A 21,663-nucleotide genomic window follows, 5' to 3' on the forward strand; every position below is an offset into this window, starting at 1 on the left:
TACTACCATAATAGGAAAAATAAATACTATGGAAGTAAATGGGGGATGAGATCTGTTTGGTTACTGAAATTCTTACAAATACGTTCTTTTGTGTTCAGCAGAACTAAAACATTTATACAGGTTTGAAACTATCTGAGTAAATGACAGTTTTAATTTTGGGTGAACTATTTCTTTAATGATCCATAAAACCAAGAATATTTATTCACCTGACTCTGTGTGAAAAGGGCTGGCCACCTTTCCACTGTATTCTTCACTGCAGGTTCCTTCTCTATCAGTTCCTTTCTACACAAGGCAAATGTAGAATTCATGTTCTGGGCTAGTGCCAGTGAATTAACATGACGTTTCTTCATGTCTTCCACCATCTCCTTCCTTTTAGACTCCATGCTGGCTTCATCTTCACCATCAGGGAAGTTCGGTAGAAAGTTGATTTCAAACCTCTTGGGACTTGTGATGTTTCTCTGAGGCTGCTGTCCCCTTCTTTTCCAACCATTTATGGATATCTCCAAACATCCTGCTTGATGCAGTTTTGAGTGGTAGTTACCCATTTTCCATCTGAGGCTATCATACCACCTATTCCGCCCCTTAGATGAGCTCTCCTGACACTTGTAGATATGTTTTATCTCGCATGTATTGTAGATTTCCCTGATGTAATCTGTATTCAACGTCAACAGGAAAAGTAGGGATCTCAAAATATTCTGGCCATGCAGTCCATAGACTATGAGATGAATGATCATCAGAAGCCACAGACAGGACTTCAGTGTCAGCTGTGTTAGGGGTTGTTGTCATCACAGTTCCATGTGGGCTTATCTGGCAAGTCAGCAATGTAGGTAAGATTCACAAGGGAATTGCTGAATTCTGGATCTTCATACTGAAGCTTTTCTTCAAGTTGCTCCATCAGGGAGTCAACTGTCTGTGGTTTCGCAGGAAGTATGATTTTTCTGATGTCATTTTCACAAACTATAACTCAGAGTACAGTACTTGTCTCCATATTTATTCTCTCTACAAAGGTTAAAGAATTGGGTTGGTTTTCTTAAATTAAAGTAATAGCTTCAACAGAAAAACAGTTGTCCAATTGCATAATTCTAAACCCATCCTTTGAAAAAAATGATTTGAAAAGTTTCACTCATCCTTGTTTAAATGTACTTTAAAAAGTACACAAAATAATTAATAATTTAATGTGACATCTGCCATACAGTCCAAGCATTTAAGGCAAATAAATTGGTTTGCTGAGAAATCAACTTCAATATATAATCCATTTCACTGGATCAACCCTTCACATAGAATAGCATTTAACTGCTGCTCTCTCAGGAGTGCATGCAGGATATGACCATTTAAAGAAAATGAATTACATTTCAGTTTGTTTCTTAATAAACCCATTGATACTATTCAAACACTTGAAGCTGAATGAAATTATATGATGCTTTTGTGTCCTCCTGAAGTTTGAGAAGCAATGCTTGCTATCTTCTTACATAGTAGTCAGACATCAGCAATCAGAAATCATTTCAAAAATAAGCCTTTTTGTCTTCCAAGTAAGAATGAGAGTAAATAATTTTTCAATAATTTCAAGTCTCTTTAAGCCTGAATTATCATTCATTCAGCATATGATATAATGTTGGAGTGTAACACAGGTCCTTCCCCGAAGTTTATAAGAATTCTGAGAGTTTGGTGATTGTCAGTGATAGCACATGACAGCAAAGTTCAAAAGAACGCAGGTGCTGAATGTACCAACATGTCAGATCTTTACACACAAACAGAACAGCACTGTTGATGACAAGAATTTTGAAAAAACTGTCTGAAATCAGACAGGCCTGGAAAAGTACCAACAGATACAACCATATCTGGATTATACTTGATTCCATCATTGCTCACAGATGATGCTGTGAGGACAGGATATCAAGGGCCACCATGAGGGTCAGAAGTCTAATAAATGCCCAATTCTCATGGGCATTACCCCCAGTGGTACCTTATGAGGCAAATGTGCCTGGGATGATCTGAGGCTGATAAACTTTGTCTGAGAATTTGTAAGGTAACTGCTTGATAGCTTGAGTCAGGGATTCAAGAGATATTAATTTCCTTGATACCAAATCATTAATGCACAAGGACATTTCAATAGGGATGACACCCTCCATAAGGTTGTGCATTATGTCAGGTGGAAAACCACCAACTGTGTGAAAATGTTCCAACCTTTCACTTAACACACAGCCACCTTTCACACCATGTTCCCGACCAGACCTCCTTCTCCTGGATTTCACTCCTCTTTGCAAAGCAGAACCGACATGGGTGCTCAACACTGAAACTCTCCTGTAGTCCTGCAAAAAAATGTGCACCCAGATTATCAGATGAAACAAAAAGCAAACTTCCTTTCAAACAGTCTCCTAACTGTTCAATATATACACCATGCTTTTCAAGAGTTTCAAGGTCCCTAACAAGTGGGTGCAAGATGTCTTTGTAACCATGATGTTAAATTGCACTAGCTCTGCATAAAAATGCTAGCTGAATTGACTGAAGTGATGAAAGATCTTTTGAGGAAAGGTTGGCTAGAACCCAATAGAGAGCAAATATTTTATGTTTCTTTTGAGAAGTGCCAAGGGGATTGGCAAGCTCAAATTCATCAAAATAAAGACCTAGGACAATCCTGAAGGTCTCAGTGTTGAAAAAGTCATTTTCTTGATACTGAGAGAATCCATGGCCACTTCCAGAACAGCGGAGACTCCCGGCACATGTGGCAGGGCATCCAGGCGATCACCAACTACAGAACATCACCACCTACCTGTGACAGTGATGACTCCCTTCCAGATGCGCTGAACGACTTCTACGCTCGGTTTGAGGCACAGAACAACACAACAGCGAGGAAGACCATCCCTCCTCCAAACGTCCAGGTGCTCTGTCTCACCACAGCTGATGTGAAGAGAACTCTATGCAGAGTTAACCCACGGAAGTCTGCTGGACCAGACAACATTCCTGGCAGAGTGCTGAGGGAGTGTGAGGAGCAGCTGGCATATGTCTTCACTGACATCTTCAACATCTTGCTGAGCAGCTCCATCATCCCAATGTGCCTCAAGACAATGACCATCGTCCCTGTGCCTAAGAAGTCTACGGTTTCCTGCCTCAATGACTATCAACCCGTCGCACTCACACCAATTGTGATGAAATGCTTCGAGAGGCTCGTCCTGAGGCACATCAAGTCACAGCTACCACCCTCACTGGACCCCTTGCAGTTTGCGTATCATCCTAACCGCTCCACGGATGACACCATCACCACAACCCTCCATCTTGCCCTCACACACCTGGACTGTAAAGACTCCTACGTTCGAATGCTGTTCATAGATTTCAGTTCAGCATTCAACACAATCATCCCTCAGTGGCTGATTGAGAAGCTGAGCCTGCTGGGCCTGAACACCTCTCTCTGCAACTGGATCCTGGATTTCCTGACTGGGAGACCTCAGTCTGTCCGGATCAGGAACAGCATCTCCAGCACCACCACACTGAGCACTGGAGCTCCTCAGGTCTGTGTGCTCAGTCCACTGCTGTTCACTCTGCTGACTCACGACTGTGCAGCAATGCACAGATCCAACCACACTGTCAAGTTCGCCGATGACACAACTGTGGTGGGTCTCATCAGTAAGAGCAGTGAGTCAGCTTACAGAGAGGAGGTGCAACATCTAACAGCCTGGTGCAGAGCCAATAACCTCTCCCTGAACGTTGACAAGACTAAAGAGATGGTGGTTGACTTCAGGAGAGCACAGAGTGACCATTCTTCGCTGTTCATCGATGGATCCACGGTGGAGATCGTCAAGAGCACCAAATTCCTTGGTGTTCATCTGGCAGAGAACTTCACCTGGTCACTCAACACCAGCTCCATCACCAAGAAAGCCCAGCAGTGCCTCTACTTCCTGAGGAGGCTGAGGAAAGCCCATCTCCCTCCCCTCATCCTGACTGTGTTCTACAGAGGGACCATCAAGAGCGTCCTGAGCAGCTGCATCACTGCCTGGTTTGGGAACTGCACCGTCTCGGATCGCAAGACCCTTCAGCGGATAGTAAGGACAGCTGAGAAGATCATCGGAATCTCTCTCCCCTCTATCACGGACATTTACACCACACGCTGCATCTGCAAAGCTAACAGCATTCACCCTCCTGCCATCTGGAAAGAGGTACCGGAGCATTCGGGCCCTCACAACCAGACTGTTGAACAGTTTCTTTCCTCAAGCCATCAGCCTCCTCAACACCCAGGACTGAACTGTAGAACAACTCTCTCTCACACACACACATAAACACACACACACACTCAAGACTGAACTGTACAAAACTCTCTGTCTGTCTCACACACATACACACACACACACACACACTCTCTCTCTCTCTCTCTCTCACCTGGATGGATACACTTACACACACACATACACACACACATAATTTAAATTGTTCATTACTTGTGGCACTACCACTACCTGTCATACGCTGCTATAGTTATACTTATGTTTATTTCTATTTGCACTACCTCAACTGCTGCTGTTGAATTTTTTTTGCACAATATTTTTTACATCATTTCTTTTTATCTTATTTTATTTCACTTATATTCCATTACACATGTTCTTTTCTTTCTTTTCGGCACTAAGTGTCCTGTGTTTTTGTGTTGCCTTATGTTTGTATTTATTATTTTTGCACTGTCTTGTCTTCGATCTGTTTGCACCTAGCTGCACACTGTGCACTTTATGTGGCTAAGACAAACTTCTGTCCTAGCTCTGTGTTTTTTTTGTGTTTGATCTTTATGTTGTATGTTTCTGTAGCACCAGGTCCTGGTGAAACGTTATTTCATTTCACTATGTACTGCGTCAGCTATATGTGGTTGAAATGACAATAAAGCTTCTTGAATCTTGAATCTTGAGTGCCATCTCTGTAAGTCTTAAATTCATTAACTAATCGATCATTGCAAAGAACCCTATATAGAATGTCAGCCCAGTTTAGCATTTTCTGCAACATTTGCAGAACTGGCACATAAGAGACTGACTCTGAATCAAGCTTGTATTCAACTGGCATGGCAATCAGAAATTCACTCTGAAAATATGATGCTCCTCTGCTTATTGTGGAAAGAGGCTCACCATCTTTGGTCATTGTCAAGATGAAAGAAGTAAAATTTGATTTATATGTTGAATTATTTCCTGTGCAGCCAAATCAGAAACATGCAAAATCACCTGCATTTTGAGAGAGTGAGGCTATAATTTGAGAAAGAGTGAGGCTCCAACTGAGGACGCAATTCATCAAAGTTTTCAATCTCTATATCATTTATCTCCAAAAGTTCATCTACAGGATCAGCGCTCAAGGGCTGTTCTTGTTGCACATTATCTACACTGTGTGTAGCAACATACAAGAGAACGTCAGATTTTAACTGCCTCTGATCAAATGCTCCATGCTCTCTACATTTATGGGAATTAAATGTAGAGTAGATATTGCTCTCAAAATTGCAATTGTTGTAGGGAAACTGCACAGTTCTATGATTTTTGAGATGCTGCCGCAAATGAGAAAAAAAATAGACTCTGTGCAGGGCGCCTCAAAACTGCAAAGTGGGCAGTGAAATATCAAAGGGATGTTATCACATGGACTGGATAGGCTACCATGTGCCTGATGTGAATGATGTTTTGTTAAGTGTACACTTATTGCATTAAATGATTTGAATGAGCACAGACAATCTGTGTAGAGACATGGAATTGGAGTACTTCTAGTGTAGCTTCCATGTTTTATTCTGTAGTGTTTCAACAGCTGAGCCCACTTTTCACACGAAAACAAGCAAAACCTACACTTCCACTGCATGAATTTAAGTCCCCAAAATAAGCATACACTAAATAAAAAACACAAAATATGGTACATGCTTGTTAATTAAGCTATCTTAATTCAGGCATCATGTTGTTCATTTCCATGTGAACCACACGTGCGGATCAAACGTTCTAGAAAGAATGTTCATAAAGGCCGCACAGGTTTTTACATATCATTAATGATAAACCATGAACTTACAACCGATTAAAATAGCTTAGAAATGTAATAAAACAAGTGTTCAGTAAAAGTCGATTTTTGCAACGTAGCACTGGTCGCATTTGACATAAAACTACTTCAGTGTGCCTTTTTATGTCTTTTCCTCTTTCCACACAACTAGCAAATAAAATTGTATTTAAGTTGTAAGAGACACTGATGTTTATAAACAGATCATTGTGAGCATACCTAGTCATTCTACTACATCCCTAAAACGTGCTGTTCTTTGAGTTCTTCTTCGTCAATGTCTTCTCCAAACACCTGTGTTCTGTCACATTGCGCATGCATGAGACAAAAGCGTGTTTAAGAAATTAGAAGAGTAATTCTAACTGTGATAGTAATAATAATTGTAATAGTAATTGTTTCGTCCTATGCTGAAACTTAACCAAAGGCCAGTAAATATATCAAGCTCTGTTCATACAAATATGGTGGATTGTGATGTAGCAGCAGCTGATTGGCAATAAGCTTAAATCTTACTGGTTTCCAGGTTATTTTATAGCGCAAAGGGGAAAAAGACCCAGAACCTATAAATAAATAAATAAATACTCTTAAGTACTCTTAAGTTTAGTTCACACTACACAGTCTAATCAATTTAAATCAACAAATTTTCTAAAGTCAGTTAAATTTACAAGTTTTTCTTGAGTAGATTCAACAATTACTTTTTACAGTGCATGTGTTTGACTGGTCTATACCACAAAAAGAAAATACTGTATATTACTGTTAAATTCTATGGTAACCTGCTTAAGATTTTACAAATATGTTACTGTATCGTACTGTTTGGAAAAACAGTATGTTGCTGTTAGAATTTGGATGTAATTTTACAGTCTGTCACTGCTCGAAGTCCATGTTCATAGCTTGATATTGGCTAATATGGCCCACAAAAATGAATTTTGTTATAAATCATGATCATTTCTGAAAGTAATTGAATGAAAACATTCAGGGGGAAAAACACTATCTTATCTCTATTATCCCAATAGGTGGCAAAATAAGTCAACAAACATGATTTAATATACAGTATTATATATATAATCATGATATACTGTGTAATCCCAGTTAAGTTCATTTCAGGTCCAGGTTGTAACAGTACAAAATGTGAAAAAAATATATAAGCACTTAAAAATGTATATTTCTTTGCAGTATGTCTTTCAATAGATTATGCAGTATGTTGGCGATATATCCATGTGTACAATCAGAATATAGTATGTAGATGCTGATAAATGAACGGATTCAAGAGGAAATGTGTTTTTTGGTCTGGTTTTATTTCTGGCCCACTTGTTCATTTCTTTGGCATGTCCCATGTTATCTTTTCTTGGTGAAACTACTTTCTCTGTTGTCCTGGTTTCATGGTTGTTAAATTTTTTTAGCTACTTAGACTAGACTTAGACTAGATGAATGCAGATAAGAGATTTTATTTTGTAATCAGCGCTGACACAAGAATTGAGATGCTCACGCATGAACGTCCCAACAACCTCTCTTCGGGGAACTCCAACTACAGCCTTTATATACATTTCCCTTATCTTCCCAATGCAACACGTCACTGGTTCTTTGCCTAGACAATCCCACCCATCTTTCTTTTTTAGACCTTTTAGACTCTTTTTTACACCATTATCTTTGAATTTACAACTTTTCAAATACCATTATAATTAAAACTTCCCTACATCATTATATTAACAAATTGGGCGTTTCCGCCCCCACCAGTGGGATTGTCTTCGGCCTCACTCTTGCCAACACCTCATTCTTCTTCAGGAGACAGCATGGGTAAGTTCTCAGTCCTTCAGGGGCCAACACCCTTTCTTTTATTACACTCTACACTTCACGGCTTTTCTGATTTATCCACTGTCTTCTACGTATGTACTCTAGATATTTCGCCTGGTACCACCATTGCCATCCAGCACGCGCTGCGTTTACTTCATGATGAGATCACTGCCGCTCCAGGTACCAGCGGAGCGAAGATTGACCATAATAATCTAGGGTGCATCTCTGCCATTGATTGGTCCAAGTTTGGAAAGCCTGGTACCGCAGAGAAGGCCTGCCAGACTGACATCATTCATACAACTATTTGTTCTTCAAAGCCCTTGCAGCCTGTGTGCAAGGCCCGTGACAGGCCAACATGCCGTGTTAAACCTTATATTGTTCTTAAGCTCAAACGACCTAACGAGTAAACCTTACCTGAGAACTCACTCCTGCTGTCCCCCGATTATTTCACACTACATCAAACACACACCGCATACATATATCCTCATTTACAAAATTATCTCCCACACTACTCAGGCAGTGAGGGCTTAACAGACATACATGAGACAGCGAAGGTTAAAATTCACAGTGTATTTATTTGGTGCACATAGGGAAAAAAAGAATCTTTGAGTACAAAATTCAGTGAAAATAGAAAAAGGAGCAAAATAGGGAAAACATGGTTACACAGCCTTGGTTGATGGCTGAAAGGGGCTGAAAGGGGTCCAGGTACGGTGGAGCAGTGACGAGTGCAATGGCTTAGGGATGTCTTCTTCGGTCTCCAACAGCTTTGCCATGCTTCACTCGCTCCACACCGCAGCCATGTGCTCCTCTGCTATCCAAAACATTGATGGTGCTGAACCAGCACAGCCTGTTCAGGTTATTTATCAAGAAGAAAAACCTTAAAACATGTATCTTCAATTCAGTAAAACTTTCAATATAACAGAACTGTCAAAATTTTTGTACAGTGCAGCTGGATTTCCTGTCACTGTGGGTTAGGGTTAGAGCAGAGTAGCATAGTGCAGAGTCTGATACAGTTGCAGAGGAGATGAACAAATCCCCCTTTTTTCTCCATGGACTTTAATGTTGAATCAGAAAAAAACACTTTAGTCTAAAGTGAACAGTTGTTTTATATGTCTGAAATTAGTTTAGCTCCTGAGATTAACAATGGCAAGGGTTAAATATTTGTGCAGTATGAATGATAGAAGAACAGGCAGAGCCTATATTACAGAAGGTGCTCTTGTACTTGTCAGACCATAAGATAACCAAGTTCGCCATCTTGTGTTCATCAAGAAACATATCTTTCTTTTCCTCTATTTATGCTTTTTATATTCTTGAGTCTACTAAACTTTCCCTAGGTTCTACCTAGCTATAACCTTGCCATTTTAAAAAACATGTCCCCACCAAGAGATGTCAGAGTGACCATTTTAGCAATTATAAAGGAAACCCAGCAAATCTGTACACTCTATAGATTACACTGAGCACCTGCTTAGATACAGAACTGCTCTGAACAGCAGCTGGTCAGCGTATTTCTCTAATATCAATAATGCCAGCTGTAATAATTGATTTATTTTGAAGATGAGAGCCCGAGCTGCTTCTTTATATTTTCTGTAGTGTAGTGGTTATCACGTTCGCCTAACACGCGAAAGGCCCCCGTTTCGAAACCGGGCAGAAACAACCCAAGGCTTTTGAGCTTTGCTTCAGTATGCGTCCACTCGTCCTAATCGGCACCCTGAAGGTGACTGGAGCAGTTTCTCCACAATGGGATGCCTAGTTTGAAATGCGCTTTAGTGCTTAGAAAATGAACAAGTGTCTACTTCAAATCAAGCAGCGCTTAGGGGCTTTTGCTGCAGGCCGCAAGCCATCACTTACACCGCAATTGGAAATCGGAAAGAGCTCTCACCAAAGAACTCTGGCCAAAGCCTGTCAAATGCAACTGGTGGACATTGCCGTTCCGTTTTGACTTTCGAGACCGGGCAGAAACAAGCCTTGAGCTTTGCTCCAGTAAGAGCCCACTTGTCCTAATCAGGACCCTGAAGGTGACTATAGCAGTTTCTCCACTATGTGGTGCCTAGCTTCAAATGGGCTTTAGTGCATGAACAAGTGTTTGCTTGTTCGAGTCGAGCAACAAGTAGGGCTGTTTTTTTTTGGCCTCAGGCAGCAAGCAACCACTTAGAACACAAGTGGAAATCACTTGTGGAAAGACCTCTCACAAGCAGAGAAGCCTTCGACACACTCTTGCCAAAGCCCGCTAAACGCAGCTGGCGGACTTTCCTGTTCCGTTTGCCTGTTCAAGGGCGGCCCTCATACATTTGCCACGCTCCAACATGCGGCTTAAATGTAGTGCGTTGGCCGGGAATCGAACCCGGGTCAACTGCTTGGAAGGCAGCTATGCTCACCACTATACCACCAACGCCTGAGGCCGCGCACTCATTACTCGGTTGAAGGAACGCTTAAGCCTTTGCGTTGATCGAATATTTATTTATTTACTTACTTTGCGGTTCCCCCGCCGAAAGGAAACACTTTCCTTCGCTTCTGTTTCTGTAGTGTAGTGGTTATCACGTTCGCCTCACACGCGAAAGGTCCCCGGTTCAAAACCGGGCAGAAACATCTTTTGGCGGTCAGGGGCTTGTGCTTTGCGTCGAATTAGACTCGAGTTTTGCGCTCTGTAGCACCCGTGCCTTGGGAACAAGCTGAAACTGAGATCCGGCCCCACTCCCACATAGTTTCTGTAGCGTGACTGTTTTCACGTTTTCTGCTCATTTGCACTGGCGAACAAAAATCTTGATATTGTCTTTTTTTTGTTTTCTTTTTTGGTTTAATTGATTTATTTTGAATATGAGAGCCCGAATAGCTTCTTTGTAGTTTCTGTAGTGTAGTGGTTATCCAGTTCGCCTAACACGCGAAAGGCCCCCGGTTCGAAACCGGGCAGAAACAACCCAAGGCTTTTGACCTTTGCTTCAGTATGCGTCCACTCGTCCTAATCGGCACCCTGAAGGTGACTGGAGCAGTTTCTCCACAATGTGATGCCTAGTTTGAAATGCGCTTTAGAGCATAGAAAATGAACAAGTGTATACTTCAAATCAAGCAGCGCTTAGGGGCTTTTGCTGCAGGCCGCAAGCCATCACTTACACCGCAATTGGAGATCGGAAAGAGCTCTCCCCAAAGAACTCTGGCCAAAGCCTGTCAAATGCAACTGGTGGAGTTTGCCGTTCCGTTTTGACTTTCGAGACCGGGCAGAAACAAGCCTTGAGCTTTGCTCCAGTAAGAGCCCACTTGTCCTAATCAGGACCCTGAAGGTGACTATAGCAGTTTCTCCACTATGTGGTGCCTAGCTTCAAATGGGCTTTAGTGCATGAACAAGTGTTTGCTTGTTCGAGTCGAGCAACAAGTAGGACTGTTTTTTTTTGGCCTCAGGCAGCAAGCAACCACTTAGAACACAAGTGGAAATCCCTCTCACAAGCAGAGAAGCCTTCGTCACACTCTTGCCAAAGCCTGCTAAAGGCAGCTGGCGGACTTTCCTGTTCCGTTTGCCTTTTCAAGGGCGGCCCTCGTACATTTGCCACGCTCCAACATGCGGCTTAAATGTAGTGTGTTGGCCGGGAATCAAACCCAGGTCAACTGCTTGGAAAGCAGCTACGCTCACCACTATACCACCAACGCCTGAGGCCGCGCACTCATTACTCGGTTGAAGGAACGCTTAAGCCTTTGCGTTGATCGAATATTTATTTATTTACTTACTTTGCGGTTCCCCCCCCCGAAAGGAAACACTTTCCTTCGCTTCTGTTTCTGTAGTGTAGTGGTTATCACGTTCGCCTCACACGCGAAAGGTCCCCGGTTCGAAACCGGGCAGAAACATCTTTTGGCGGTCAGGGGCTTGTGCTTTGCGTCGAATTAGACTCGAGTTTTGCGCTCTGTAGCACCCGTGCCTTGGGAACAAGCTGAAACTGAGATCCGGCCCCACTCCCACATAGTTTCTGTAGCGTGACTGTTTTCACGTTTTCTGCTCATTTGCACTGGCGAACAAAAGTCTTGATATTGTCTTTTTTTTGTTTTCTTTTTTGGTTTAATTGATTTATTTTGAAGATGAGAGCCCGAATAGCTTCCTTGTAGTTTCTGTAGTGTAGTGGTTATCACGTTCGCCTAACACGCGAAAGGCCCCCCGGTTCATGCATGGTGTCCTATAAGAGGCTTCAATCCAAGGACCCACCCTACTCCCAGCATTCCTGGGATAGGCTCACGGTTGGAGCTTTGATTTTCAGAGGTTATTTGGTGAAATACACCATGGGATTTGCACCTCCTGGGACCTCTCGATAAACAAGCTTCCAAATGAGAACCAAGCAGCCGGCACTCCAAGTTTCCATTAGTTTTGTCCCACTCAGGCTATTCCATGTAACATTTTAACAATATAGGAAGGGCTCATCTGGGATCTCTCACACCCAAAGTGAGAATCATAACTCTAGACCAATGAGCCAGATTGCCCTGGACAGGGAACTTGTGCACTGATGCAATTTCATTGTACCCTGCAAATGTACATCTTCCTGTTCTATGGGCTCATGCTAAACTTTTCAGTTGATGACTATTGTAATAATTTCACTAACTCCATTTTGTTGGAAAGGAGACATCAACAAGCAGTGTTCTTGGGGATGTGCCCAAAGAACAGAAAGGAATGAAAGGAAGCCAATATTAAGTGGCAGGACCTTGGTTCATTTCATGCAAACAATCAACATTAACTAAATACAAATTAATTTCTTTTCATTAAGTAGCACTGGTTTCAGTAGAGATGAAAATACTTACACAAATAGTGACAATGTGCAAAGCTTCATGTACATGTACAATCTCAGTACTTTTTCCACACCTGTGATATGGTATATTCCAGTGGTGGGCTGTGCATTTCACACCTAGGCCTTCACTGGTGTCCTTCCTGAATTAATCCACCTCTATACCATCATTATGACGCCACGGCAATAGATACTAATCTACCATTAAATAGCAAAGTATATATTCTCTGATTATCCAATTAAAGGACGGGAAATTGCTGACGTAATTGTATGCCTGATAGATGGCCCCAGTGACACCAACTCGAAATCTGATTGGTTAATTTAACAATTCCATTGCCATTTATTTTAAGCTATGGGCGCCTGCACTATTGATTCTGAAGGCCTTAAGGCAGATTTCTTTCACCCTGGCAACACATGATGTCAGCCAGTGACTGAAATATGATTGGATAAATACTCTCATCATAAATATACACTACTGGAAGCAGCGCAACCAAGAGAAAAGCTATGAAATGTAGAGAATAGACAATTGGGAATAATTTAGTACACTTTCATGGAAAAATATACTAAATATATTAAAATGCAAGTCAGTGATTCAGATCACTGCTGTTTAGGCCAGCAGAGAAGGCCTTGCTGGCACTGACGGCCCACCACTGGTGTATTCCCTCCTTATGCCTAGTGTGTCCATGATAGATTCTGGAGCCACAGTGACTCTGATTAGGAAGATTAATGAATGAACCCATTGTGGAATTCAGTTATGTAATGATACACATGTAAATACATAATTAGTCATATTAACATGTTTGTGTTGTAGCCTGGGAATTATGCTCTGTTGGCAAAATTTCCCGTCTTCTGTTTAGGTCAGTAAAACATTTTAAAACTTTATCTACTGCCATCTGTACAGAGTGTGTAAGCTCTTCTCTCTGGCAGTACAGGTCCATCACAGACATAATTAAACTGAACAAAGTGACATTTATAGAATGAGAAATGCAGCATAACTAACCAGGTTTTAGAAATCTTTAGGCAGACTGACTGCATTTACTGTCATGGACTGCTGGACAGTTCCCTGTCAGGACACCAGAGGGCGGTCTGGCAGGGTTTAATTATGTTCCCATGTGTTTTTGTTAACGTTGTATGCACCCTACCGCCCCACCGCTGCACACCTGTTCCTTACTTTTCAATGACTTTATCAGTACCTACTGCTTCTGATTCAGTATCTTCTGCTCGGCCACTGATACAGTACGCATTGATCAGTATAAGTGTGTAGTATAAATACAATATTGATATTCTTCATCTGTCATGTTGACATGGTGACCTGCAACTGCAAATCTGTAACAGTCTGCCAGTTAGAGCACCTGAACTTATTTTAATGATATTTATGGCTTTTGTCTGCATTTTGATGACATTTGGAAGTCCAAGACAATGGAGGCACCAGACAAGGGCTTTTTTTAAATCAAAATACATAAGGATCATCATCATCAAGCACACTGCATAAAATTTACCTCAGGTTTGATTCCCTGACTCCCCTGTCCTCCACAAAACCTTTAAGAGAACACTGGGGAAAATGCCATTGGGATATTTTCTGCAAGGTTGACAATGTTACTTTGGGACACCTTTGAAAATATTATTCTCCTTCCCTAGATTATACTACACCTCTTAAATTAGACACTTCTGAATGTTGTGAATCCCCAAACAAGTTGTACAATATTGTGCCTCTTAGAATACACGACAAATCCTAATTTGTGTTTGTACATATACATGAATGAAAATTCATTCGAATTAATCATGGGGAAAAACTGCAGCAAAGTACAATGAATTAAATTTTAAACAGTACACACCAGCAACAAGTGACACAGTGTCTCTTTATTTTATTCTCTTTCTTCAGCTGCATATGTTTCCACAAATGTCTTTTGTGTCTGTGGTTAACTGATAAGTTGCTAAAGGAAGTATCTTTGATATTAAACGTTGAACTTCAAATGAATTATTTCATAGGTTTTTGTACAGTCTCTCAGTGACTCTGTATCACTTTGCTACTACTCTAAGAGCACAGTGATAGAGTGCAGAATCTGAGATCTGCAGATGTTTGATAGTGAGTTCAGTAGAGTCTGGGGATGTTTCTGCATTGAATCGAGAGCCAGAGGGGTTGCGCTGAGCTGAACTTGCTGACTTTGCACCTTTATACAGTAAAAACTGTGGTGCGCTGTTAGGATATTGTCTGTACCAGTAAAGCAGAATTCTATCACTGCTTGATTCATATGAACATCTCAGAGTAACAGTGTCTGTTTCCTTCCCCACAATGTTGACATCTTTGTCCTTCGGCCAAATTTTATCAGCAGAACTGCCTGTTGTATTGAAAAATGATTAATAAAAATATAATACAAATATCGAAAAATTCTAAAAATGTTTTTTGTGTAACACCAAAAACACTGACATTAAAAATAAATGAATTAATTCGATGAATATTAGTTAATTCCATTAATTAATTGATGAACTGATGAAAATTACCTGTAACTAGAGTGAGAATCAGTGGTATGTATCTCACTATGTACAGTAAGTTGTATAGTTGATCCATTTCTGAACACAGCTCTGTGAGGATTCTGTATAAAAGTGCTGTATGTGCTGAACTTTACACCTCTCTAGAAGGACACACCCAGGAAGTGATGCTGTTGTAGTGTAGAGTCATTAATATGGCTGTGTTGTATTTTAAGATTCATCATCTATACAATACTATAAGCCTTTATCTGTTTGTGTGTTTTTTTAATTATTTGTACATTTATAAATAATTATGATAATTTGCTGTGGAAAATCATAGGAAACTGGATCCATGAGTAAACTGGATCCAATCTCTCATAAGTAAATTTGCTGTGTCTGTTCCCAAAAGGTAATTAAATTCAGTTCACTTCATTTTCATTCATATCACTTTTAACAATGGACATTGTCTCAATGCAGCTTTACAGAAATACAGAAATTCAGAATAGAAATTACAAAGTTGAAAATTAACTTTACCCCTAATGAGCAACTCTGAGGCAACAGCGGCAAGAAAAAACTCCCTGAGACGATATGAGGAAGACTCAAATGTGAACCCATCCTCATCTGGGTGATACCAGAGAGTGTGATTATGAATAAATTACCTTCTAATTGTATATTATCAAACATTAAAAGCAGCAGAGGAGATGATCAGATCCACTTGTTTAGTTTTATCATCAACTTTAGCAGACAGACGTGGTGGCATAGGGATTTACCTTTTACCCTCCTTTCTGAAAAGGTCAATGTTAACTTACCTAATGAAAGCCACAGACACATGAATATAACAGTGAACATGATGAATGGTGTTAGTAAAATGACAATATTCTGAGGTCTTTCTGTACTCTATTATATTAATATTTCAGAGGTTCATGTCTCCACAAAGTGTGACATTCTCCATCCTGCTCCCTGTATTCCAGAGAGAGGCTCCAGGTTGGAGCTTTAATTTTCAGAGGTAATTACAGTGGGATTTGAACCTTCTTGGACCTCTGGAGAAACAAACTTCCAAGCGAGAACCAAGCCAGCAGTGCAAGTTTCCATTAGTTTTATCCCAACCACTCTATTCCATTTAAAACCAGGGCTCGTCCGGGATTTGAACCCGGGACCTCTCGCACCCTAAGCGAGAATCATACCCCTAGATCAACGAGCCAGGTCATCCCTGTTACCTTGATGTGTGCCAGTGAAGGTTCACTGTACTCTGTAACTGTATGACCTTCTTGCTCATATGGACTGGGGTCCGAGTAAAAGGAACTCGGTTACACAAAGTCAAGTTAACAATAAAGCGAGGCTCCTGTGGGATTCAAACCTTTTTGGAATCCAGATGCTAAGTGTGAACCAAGTAAGCAGCTCTTGCCATTGGGCCAAATTATGTCATTTACAGGGTTGTTACTGTAGTCTTAGATTTCTGTTCTTGGTGAACAGGAATGAAACCCGATGTGGTCTTTAGCTGTTGTAGCTCATCTACCTCAAGAATTGATTATGGGGCACTATTTCAGTAGAGCTTATTTATTTCCTGATTGTGTGATGGAAACTGTGTTTTTATTTTCCACAATTCTTATTCTTAGTTATACATACTTTCAGGTATCCTGTAATTCTCAAAAATATATTAAAGACCCTGCAAAGACACACATGATGAACACATTAAATAGCATGCTCAGTAAAATAAACAAACAAACAAACATAAAATAAAAATAAATCAGATCAGCTGCTTGTCAAAAGAGTTGTACAATATCCACATTTTTATTCCTAGAACAGAATCAAATTCCAGCATGTGATCTTTACACTGTCATTAAGTAAATAAACCATCAAACCTGCCACTATTGTTTATGAGAACTGCACTTAATACTGCAGAGGGAGTGAACATGTGGCTTCTTCAAACACACACCTAACTTTTCTATCTGTATTTGGATTCACTTAGAATGTTTTGTCTATTCACTTCAAATAAAGCTCCGTTAATGCCAGGGTTTAAAATATGGGAAAACAAAATGAAATAAAATAGATCCTGTTCTCAAACTACATTCAAGCATCGCTTTTAAATCTCCCGATAAGACGCTTACTGGCTGAGGCGTTAAGCCCTTCGTGAAGTATCCGCAGAGAAGCAGCTCGTAAAACACGTCCACGAGGTTGTACTGGTAGGCCTGCAGAGAGCAGAAAAGTTACAAAAAGAAATTAACTTTACATAATGGAGTTCTAATGGAGTTCTCTATTATCAAAGTCTTTCAGATTTAAACAGCTGTCATGTTACACAGGCATTCATAAGCTTACACAGGACCCGGAGAGCTCTGCTTTGATGGAGTCCCGATGAGAAGGAGTCCTCAGGAACCGAATCGGAGCCACGGAGGCCAGCTGTACGCCAACTGCATCCTGTTAAAAACGTAAAAAACAAAAAAATCTCTGTAATTCACTTATGGTGTTCTAGATGGCGACTTAATTTACACCTTAACACGAAGCAGGATGTAAGCCTAAACATGTCCTGTTCTCCAAAAAAGATGACGTACTGTACATTTCCTCCCGCCGCCCCATCATAAGTGCTTCTTCTCATCGCAGTTTCATAATAACACATCTAACATTCTGTCACGTTCCTTACAGTAAAAACAGCTTGAGTAAAATAAAGGAAAGGTTTGTTTACCGGTTAAAAGGTTTGCATTACTCATTACGATATTTATCTTAATGATGCTACCAAGTTAATTATCCAGGCTTGCTAACAGTGTAGATAAACCAGTGTTTTTTTCACCCACACCCAGAAAAAGAGGATTTTGATTGTTTTGTTTTTTTTTAAAAAAAAGGGAGAAGTAAAAAAACAAAAATTTCCTTTTTAACGCCGAAACGTTAATGAACCTGTGAGTTTGTAAACTAGTTAAGCTGAGAATAAACAGACAATTTTTAGCATTAGCTTGTGTAAATTCACAGTACATGGTGACTGATTAAAGTCTCAAAAACCTCCTGTCCCAGTCCATCATCCGAAATCTATCTAAATATTATACGGAATAATTATTAAAACCTTCACCCGAGTTCAGCAAGCTTTACACTCTATATGATATTGTGTAAATGAAATGATTAGCGAGGTTCGCTAGCTAGATAACATACATCTGTAACCAAGTCCTGTAATTCGCAGCAAACCTTTTACATTTCCCTGGACAAGCACACTCCACAACTCCTGACACTTTTCAGAGCTAAGGCATCGAAGGATGGTACCATTGGCAACCAGATGGCTAAAATATTAAAAGACTATCATGAACAAGTAAGTGGAATTCCCATTGAACATACTCAAGGGCTGTACAGGTTAAAAACATTATCAATAATTAAAATCAGTTAAATATAATAATGATGAATGTTTTCAGTTGCCAGAAAAGACAAAAACATGAAGGCATTCTAAAACAGTAGTCTATACAAACAAATTAAATAAATTACACAAAGTAGTGTAGAATAACATGCAAGTAAGTGAATGATGACAATTTTTGTGTGTGGATGAACTAATCCTTAAAATGTGCTTGTGCTGTTATTAAACTGCCTAAAGGAATTTGCCTGTTATGTGGATTAGTAAGAAAGTGCCAGGTAATAACTAGTGCTGTTACATGTTGTAGCTAGGTTTGCAGTGTTAGAATGTTGTCTCATCATTAATCATGTTAATAAATTCAAAATGTTGCTTAGTTGGGAATTAAAAGTATGGTCATTTTTTGTTTTGTCTTTAAGGATCAGGATGACATCAGTGTCATTGGAACTCTTGTCCTGGCTGGACTGCCGCTTTACTTGAAGGAAGACTCGTCAGATGTTTTCAAGACACACACGGTAAGGCTCATCAGGACTACTTTCTGAAACATTTTGATCTTTTTGTCGACATCGAAAAAAATACAGCTAGAGTAGCTGTACAGTTGATCATTTCAGTAATCTTAAAGGAAAGGTTTACTCAAATGATGATTATATAATTCATTTACTCACCCTCGTGTAATTCCATTAGATTTTTGTTAAAGGTACGTTTAAATCTTTTTCTCTCCTTTTGTCTGTCCAATTAAAGGCAATCTGTATTTTCAAGCTTCAAAAATTACTTTGATTTAGACTTTACTAAAATATTAACATGGTTCAACACACACATTAAACACATTATCTAAATATAATATCTAAATTTGATGTGCATTGTTTTCTGTATGTTTATATCATTGTCATATGTAAAGCTCATACTCCAAAGTCATGAACATGATCTGCACTATTTGCAGAGGCTTGTTATGTTGTAATTATAAGGTTTAGTTCATTCTAATGGGATCCACTGGTATTAATTTTGTTTTGCCTCTTTGTTTTTTTGTTTGTATGTCTTGATTGTCCTTGAAGATGACGTGGTGATGTCTTCAAAATCCTGGGTCAGTGCTCTGATGCTGCTTTTTGGGCTGCTTTATGCCCTTCATATCAGCTACCCCAAGAAGCTGACTTTTTTTTTTTTTGGTTCCTGGAACCAAGGAAAGTTCGATTTTGCTTAGTCTTTAAATCTGTTTGTGTTCAGGTAACAGATGTAATTAAGTCCAAATAACATTTTAGCTACACAAATGGTTTGAGGAAACCGATTGCCTTAAATGGTTTGAGTTGACTGAACTCAAATTAATCAAGACTAACTTTATCAGTTTGTGTTCTGTCAACTCAAACCATTTAAGGCCATCGATTTCCTCAAACCATTTAAGTAACTATATATATATATACTTTATACTTGTAAAGCCTTTCAGTGACTCTGTATCACTGTGTTCCAACTCTTAGCGCACAATGATAGAGTGCAGAATCTGAGAGCTTTAGTCCTCTGATAGTAAGTTCAGTAGAGTCTCTGCTTGTTTGTGTCTCTAATCGAGTGTCAGTAGGAGTGCTCGTAAAACTAACTGACCTTGCACCTTTATACAGTAAAAACTGTGGTGCGCTGTTAGGATATTGTTTGTACCAGTAAAGCCGAATACGATCACTGCTTGACTCATATGAACATTTCATAGTAACAGTCTCTGTTTCATTCCTAACGATGGTATCTTCATTTGTTGGCCAAATTTTATCTGCAAAACTACCTGTTGTAAAGAACATTAAGAAAAAAACTGTAAGGCATTTTAAAAACCAGATATTGACCTGAAAATTAGAAAATTACTATATACTCTAAAAACATAAATATTAAAATAATACAAAATGATAAAAATGAATTACCTGTAACTAGAGTGAGAATCAGTGGTATGTATCTCACTATGTACAGTAAGTTGTATAGTTGATCCATTTCTGAACACAGCTCTGTGAGGATTCTGTATAATAGTGCTGTATGTGCTGAACTTTACACGTCTCTAGAAGGACACACCCAGGAAGTGATGCTGTAGTAGTGTAACTTTGTACATATCATCACTTCACACAGTTTCAGTGACAGAAAACTCATTAAAGTCATTAATATGGCTGGTGTTGCATTTCAAGATTTATCATCTATATGATACTATTAGCCTTTACCTCTTTGTTTGGTGTTTATATTATTTGTATATGTATAAATAATTATGATATTTTGCTGTGGAACTGCACAAGTCATGAATAGGCTCAATGGCTCCAATTTCCATAGTGATCATGATAGGAAACTGGATCCAGATTGAAACAAAATTTCTCATGAGTAAATTTCTGTCTATTCCCAAAAGGTAATTAAATTCACTTCAATTCATTTCAGTTCACTTCATTTTTATTTGTACAGCACTTTTAACAATAGACATTCTCTCAAAGCACCTTTACAGAAATACAGAAATTCAGAATAGAAATTACAATTACTCCCTAATGAGTAAGTCTGAGGCAACAGGGGCAAGAAAAAAGTCCATTAGGCGATATGAGGAAGACTCAAAAGGAAACCCATCCTTATCTGGGTGACACCAGAGAGTGTGATTAAAAATAAATGAACTTCTCCAAGTGTATATAGTCAAATATTAAAAATAAAAATCAAATCAATTGCATATATCAGTTAATTGATGTGGATATGTAAGATACACAGAGAGAGTCCAACATCTAGGATCTTGCATTCTCTCACTGCGGCCTTAGTACGGAACGAACCCAGCCACTGGGATCAGCTAAACCAACCCTAATGGGATCAGCTTAAAGAAGCTGGTAGTATATTTGCCTTCAGTGTAGTTAAACAGTGTGAATGTTTTTGTGCAGCTGGATTTCCTGTCACTGTGGGCTGCAGAGCACAGTAGTATAGTGCAGAGTCTGATACAGCAGCAGAGGAGATGATCAGATCCACTTGTTTATCATCAACTTTAGCAGACATTTTTGGGTCAGTGTTGGAAATCTCCACTTTGAAGAATATTATGAAGGAACTCATACCAGTTAAAGAGTTGGGTATTTTCATTATCCCATGACAAACACCCCCATAACAAGAGAACATGTACAAAGTTGCTTTTATTTATTGTAGCTGTAATGTGCTTGTCCCTGCTGGAGTAAAAATATATTAGGTCACACTTATTTAAAAAAATACTGAAGCCAAAACTGGAAGGAGTGGAGTTTACTGAAACTGAAGACAAAGCTTTCTGTAGTTGCTTAAGACTGCAATAAAATTGCAAATCATATACAATCTATTTTTATGCAATGCATGATATCTGAAAGTACTATGTGTGTATGA

At 39.6% G+C, this 21,663-nt stretch overlaps 6 non-coding genes across 6 annotated transcripts; 4 read left to right on the plus strand and 2 right to left on the minus strand.

The window, feature by feature from the left end:
- Nucleotides 1–9,359: 9,359 nt before the first annotated feature.
- On the plus strand, nucleotides 9,360–9,432 carry trnav-aac (transfer RNA valine (anticodon AAC)). The gene has a single exon. It is a non-coding gene; the product is annotated as a tRNA-Val (tRNA).
- A 667-nt stretch (nucleotides 9,433–10,099) lies between these two features.
- trnag-ucc (transfer RNA glycine (anticodon UCC)) lies at nucleotides 10,100–10,171 on the minus strand. Its single transcript has one exon. It is a non-coding gene; the product is annotated as a tRNA-Gly (tRNA).
- Nucleotides 10,172–10,292: 121 nt separating this feature from the next.
- Nucleotides 10,293–10,365, plus strand: trnav-cac (transfer RNA valine (anticodon CAC)). Its single transcript has one exon. It is a non-coding gene; the product is annotated as a tRNA-Val (tRNA).
- Nucleotides 10,366–10,619: 254 nt separating this feature from the next.
- Nucleotides 10,620–10,692, plus strand: trnav-aac (transfer RNA valine (anticodon AAC)). Its single transcript has one exon. It is a non-coding gene; the product is annotated as a tRNA-Val (tRNA).
- Nucleotides 10,693–11,540: 848 nt separating this feature from the next.
- Nucleotides 11,541–11,613, plus strand: trnav-cac (transfer RNA valine (anticodon CAC)). Its single transcript has one exon. It is a non-coding gene; the product is annotated as a tRNA-Val (tRNA).
- Nucleotides 11,614–16,134: 4,521 nt separating this feature from the next.
- trnap-agg (transfer RNA proline (anticodon AGG)) lies at nucleotides 16,135–16,206 on the minus strand. Its single transcript has one exon. It is a non-coding gene; the product is annotated as a tRNA-Pro (tRNA).
- Between the last annotated feature and the right edge of the window lie 5,457 nt (nucleotides 16,207–21,663).

This window comes from Hemibagrus wyckioides, unplaced genomic scaffold (assembly GCF_019097595.1).
Source record: "Hemibagrus wyckioides isolate EC202008001 unplaced genomic scaffold, SWU_Hwy_1.0 Contig12, whole genome shotgun sequence".
Lineage (NCBI taxonomy): Eukaryota > Metazoa > Chordata > Actinopteri > Siluriformes > Bagridae > Hemibagrus > Hemibagrus wyckioides.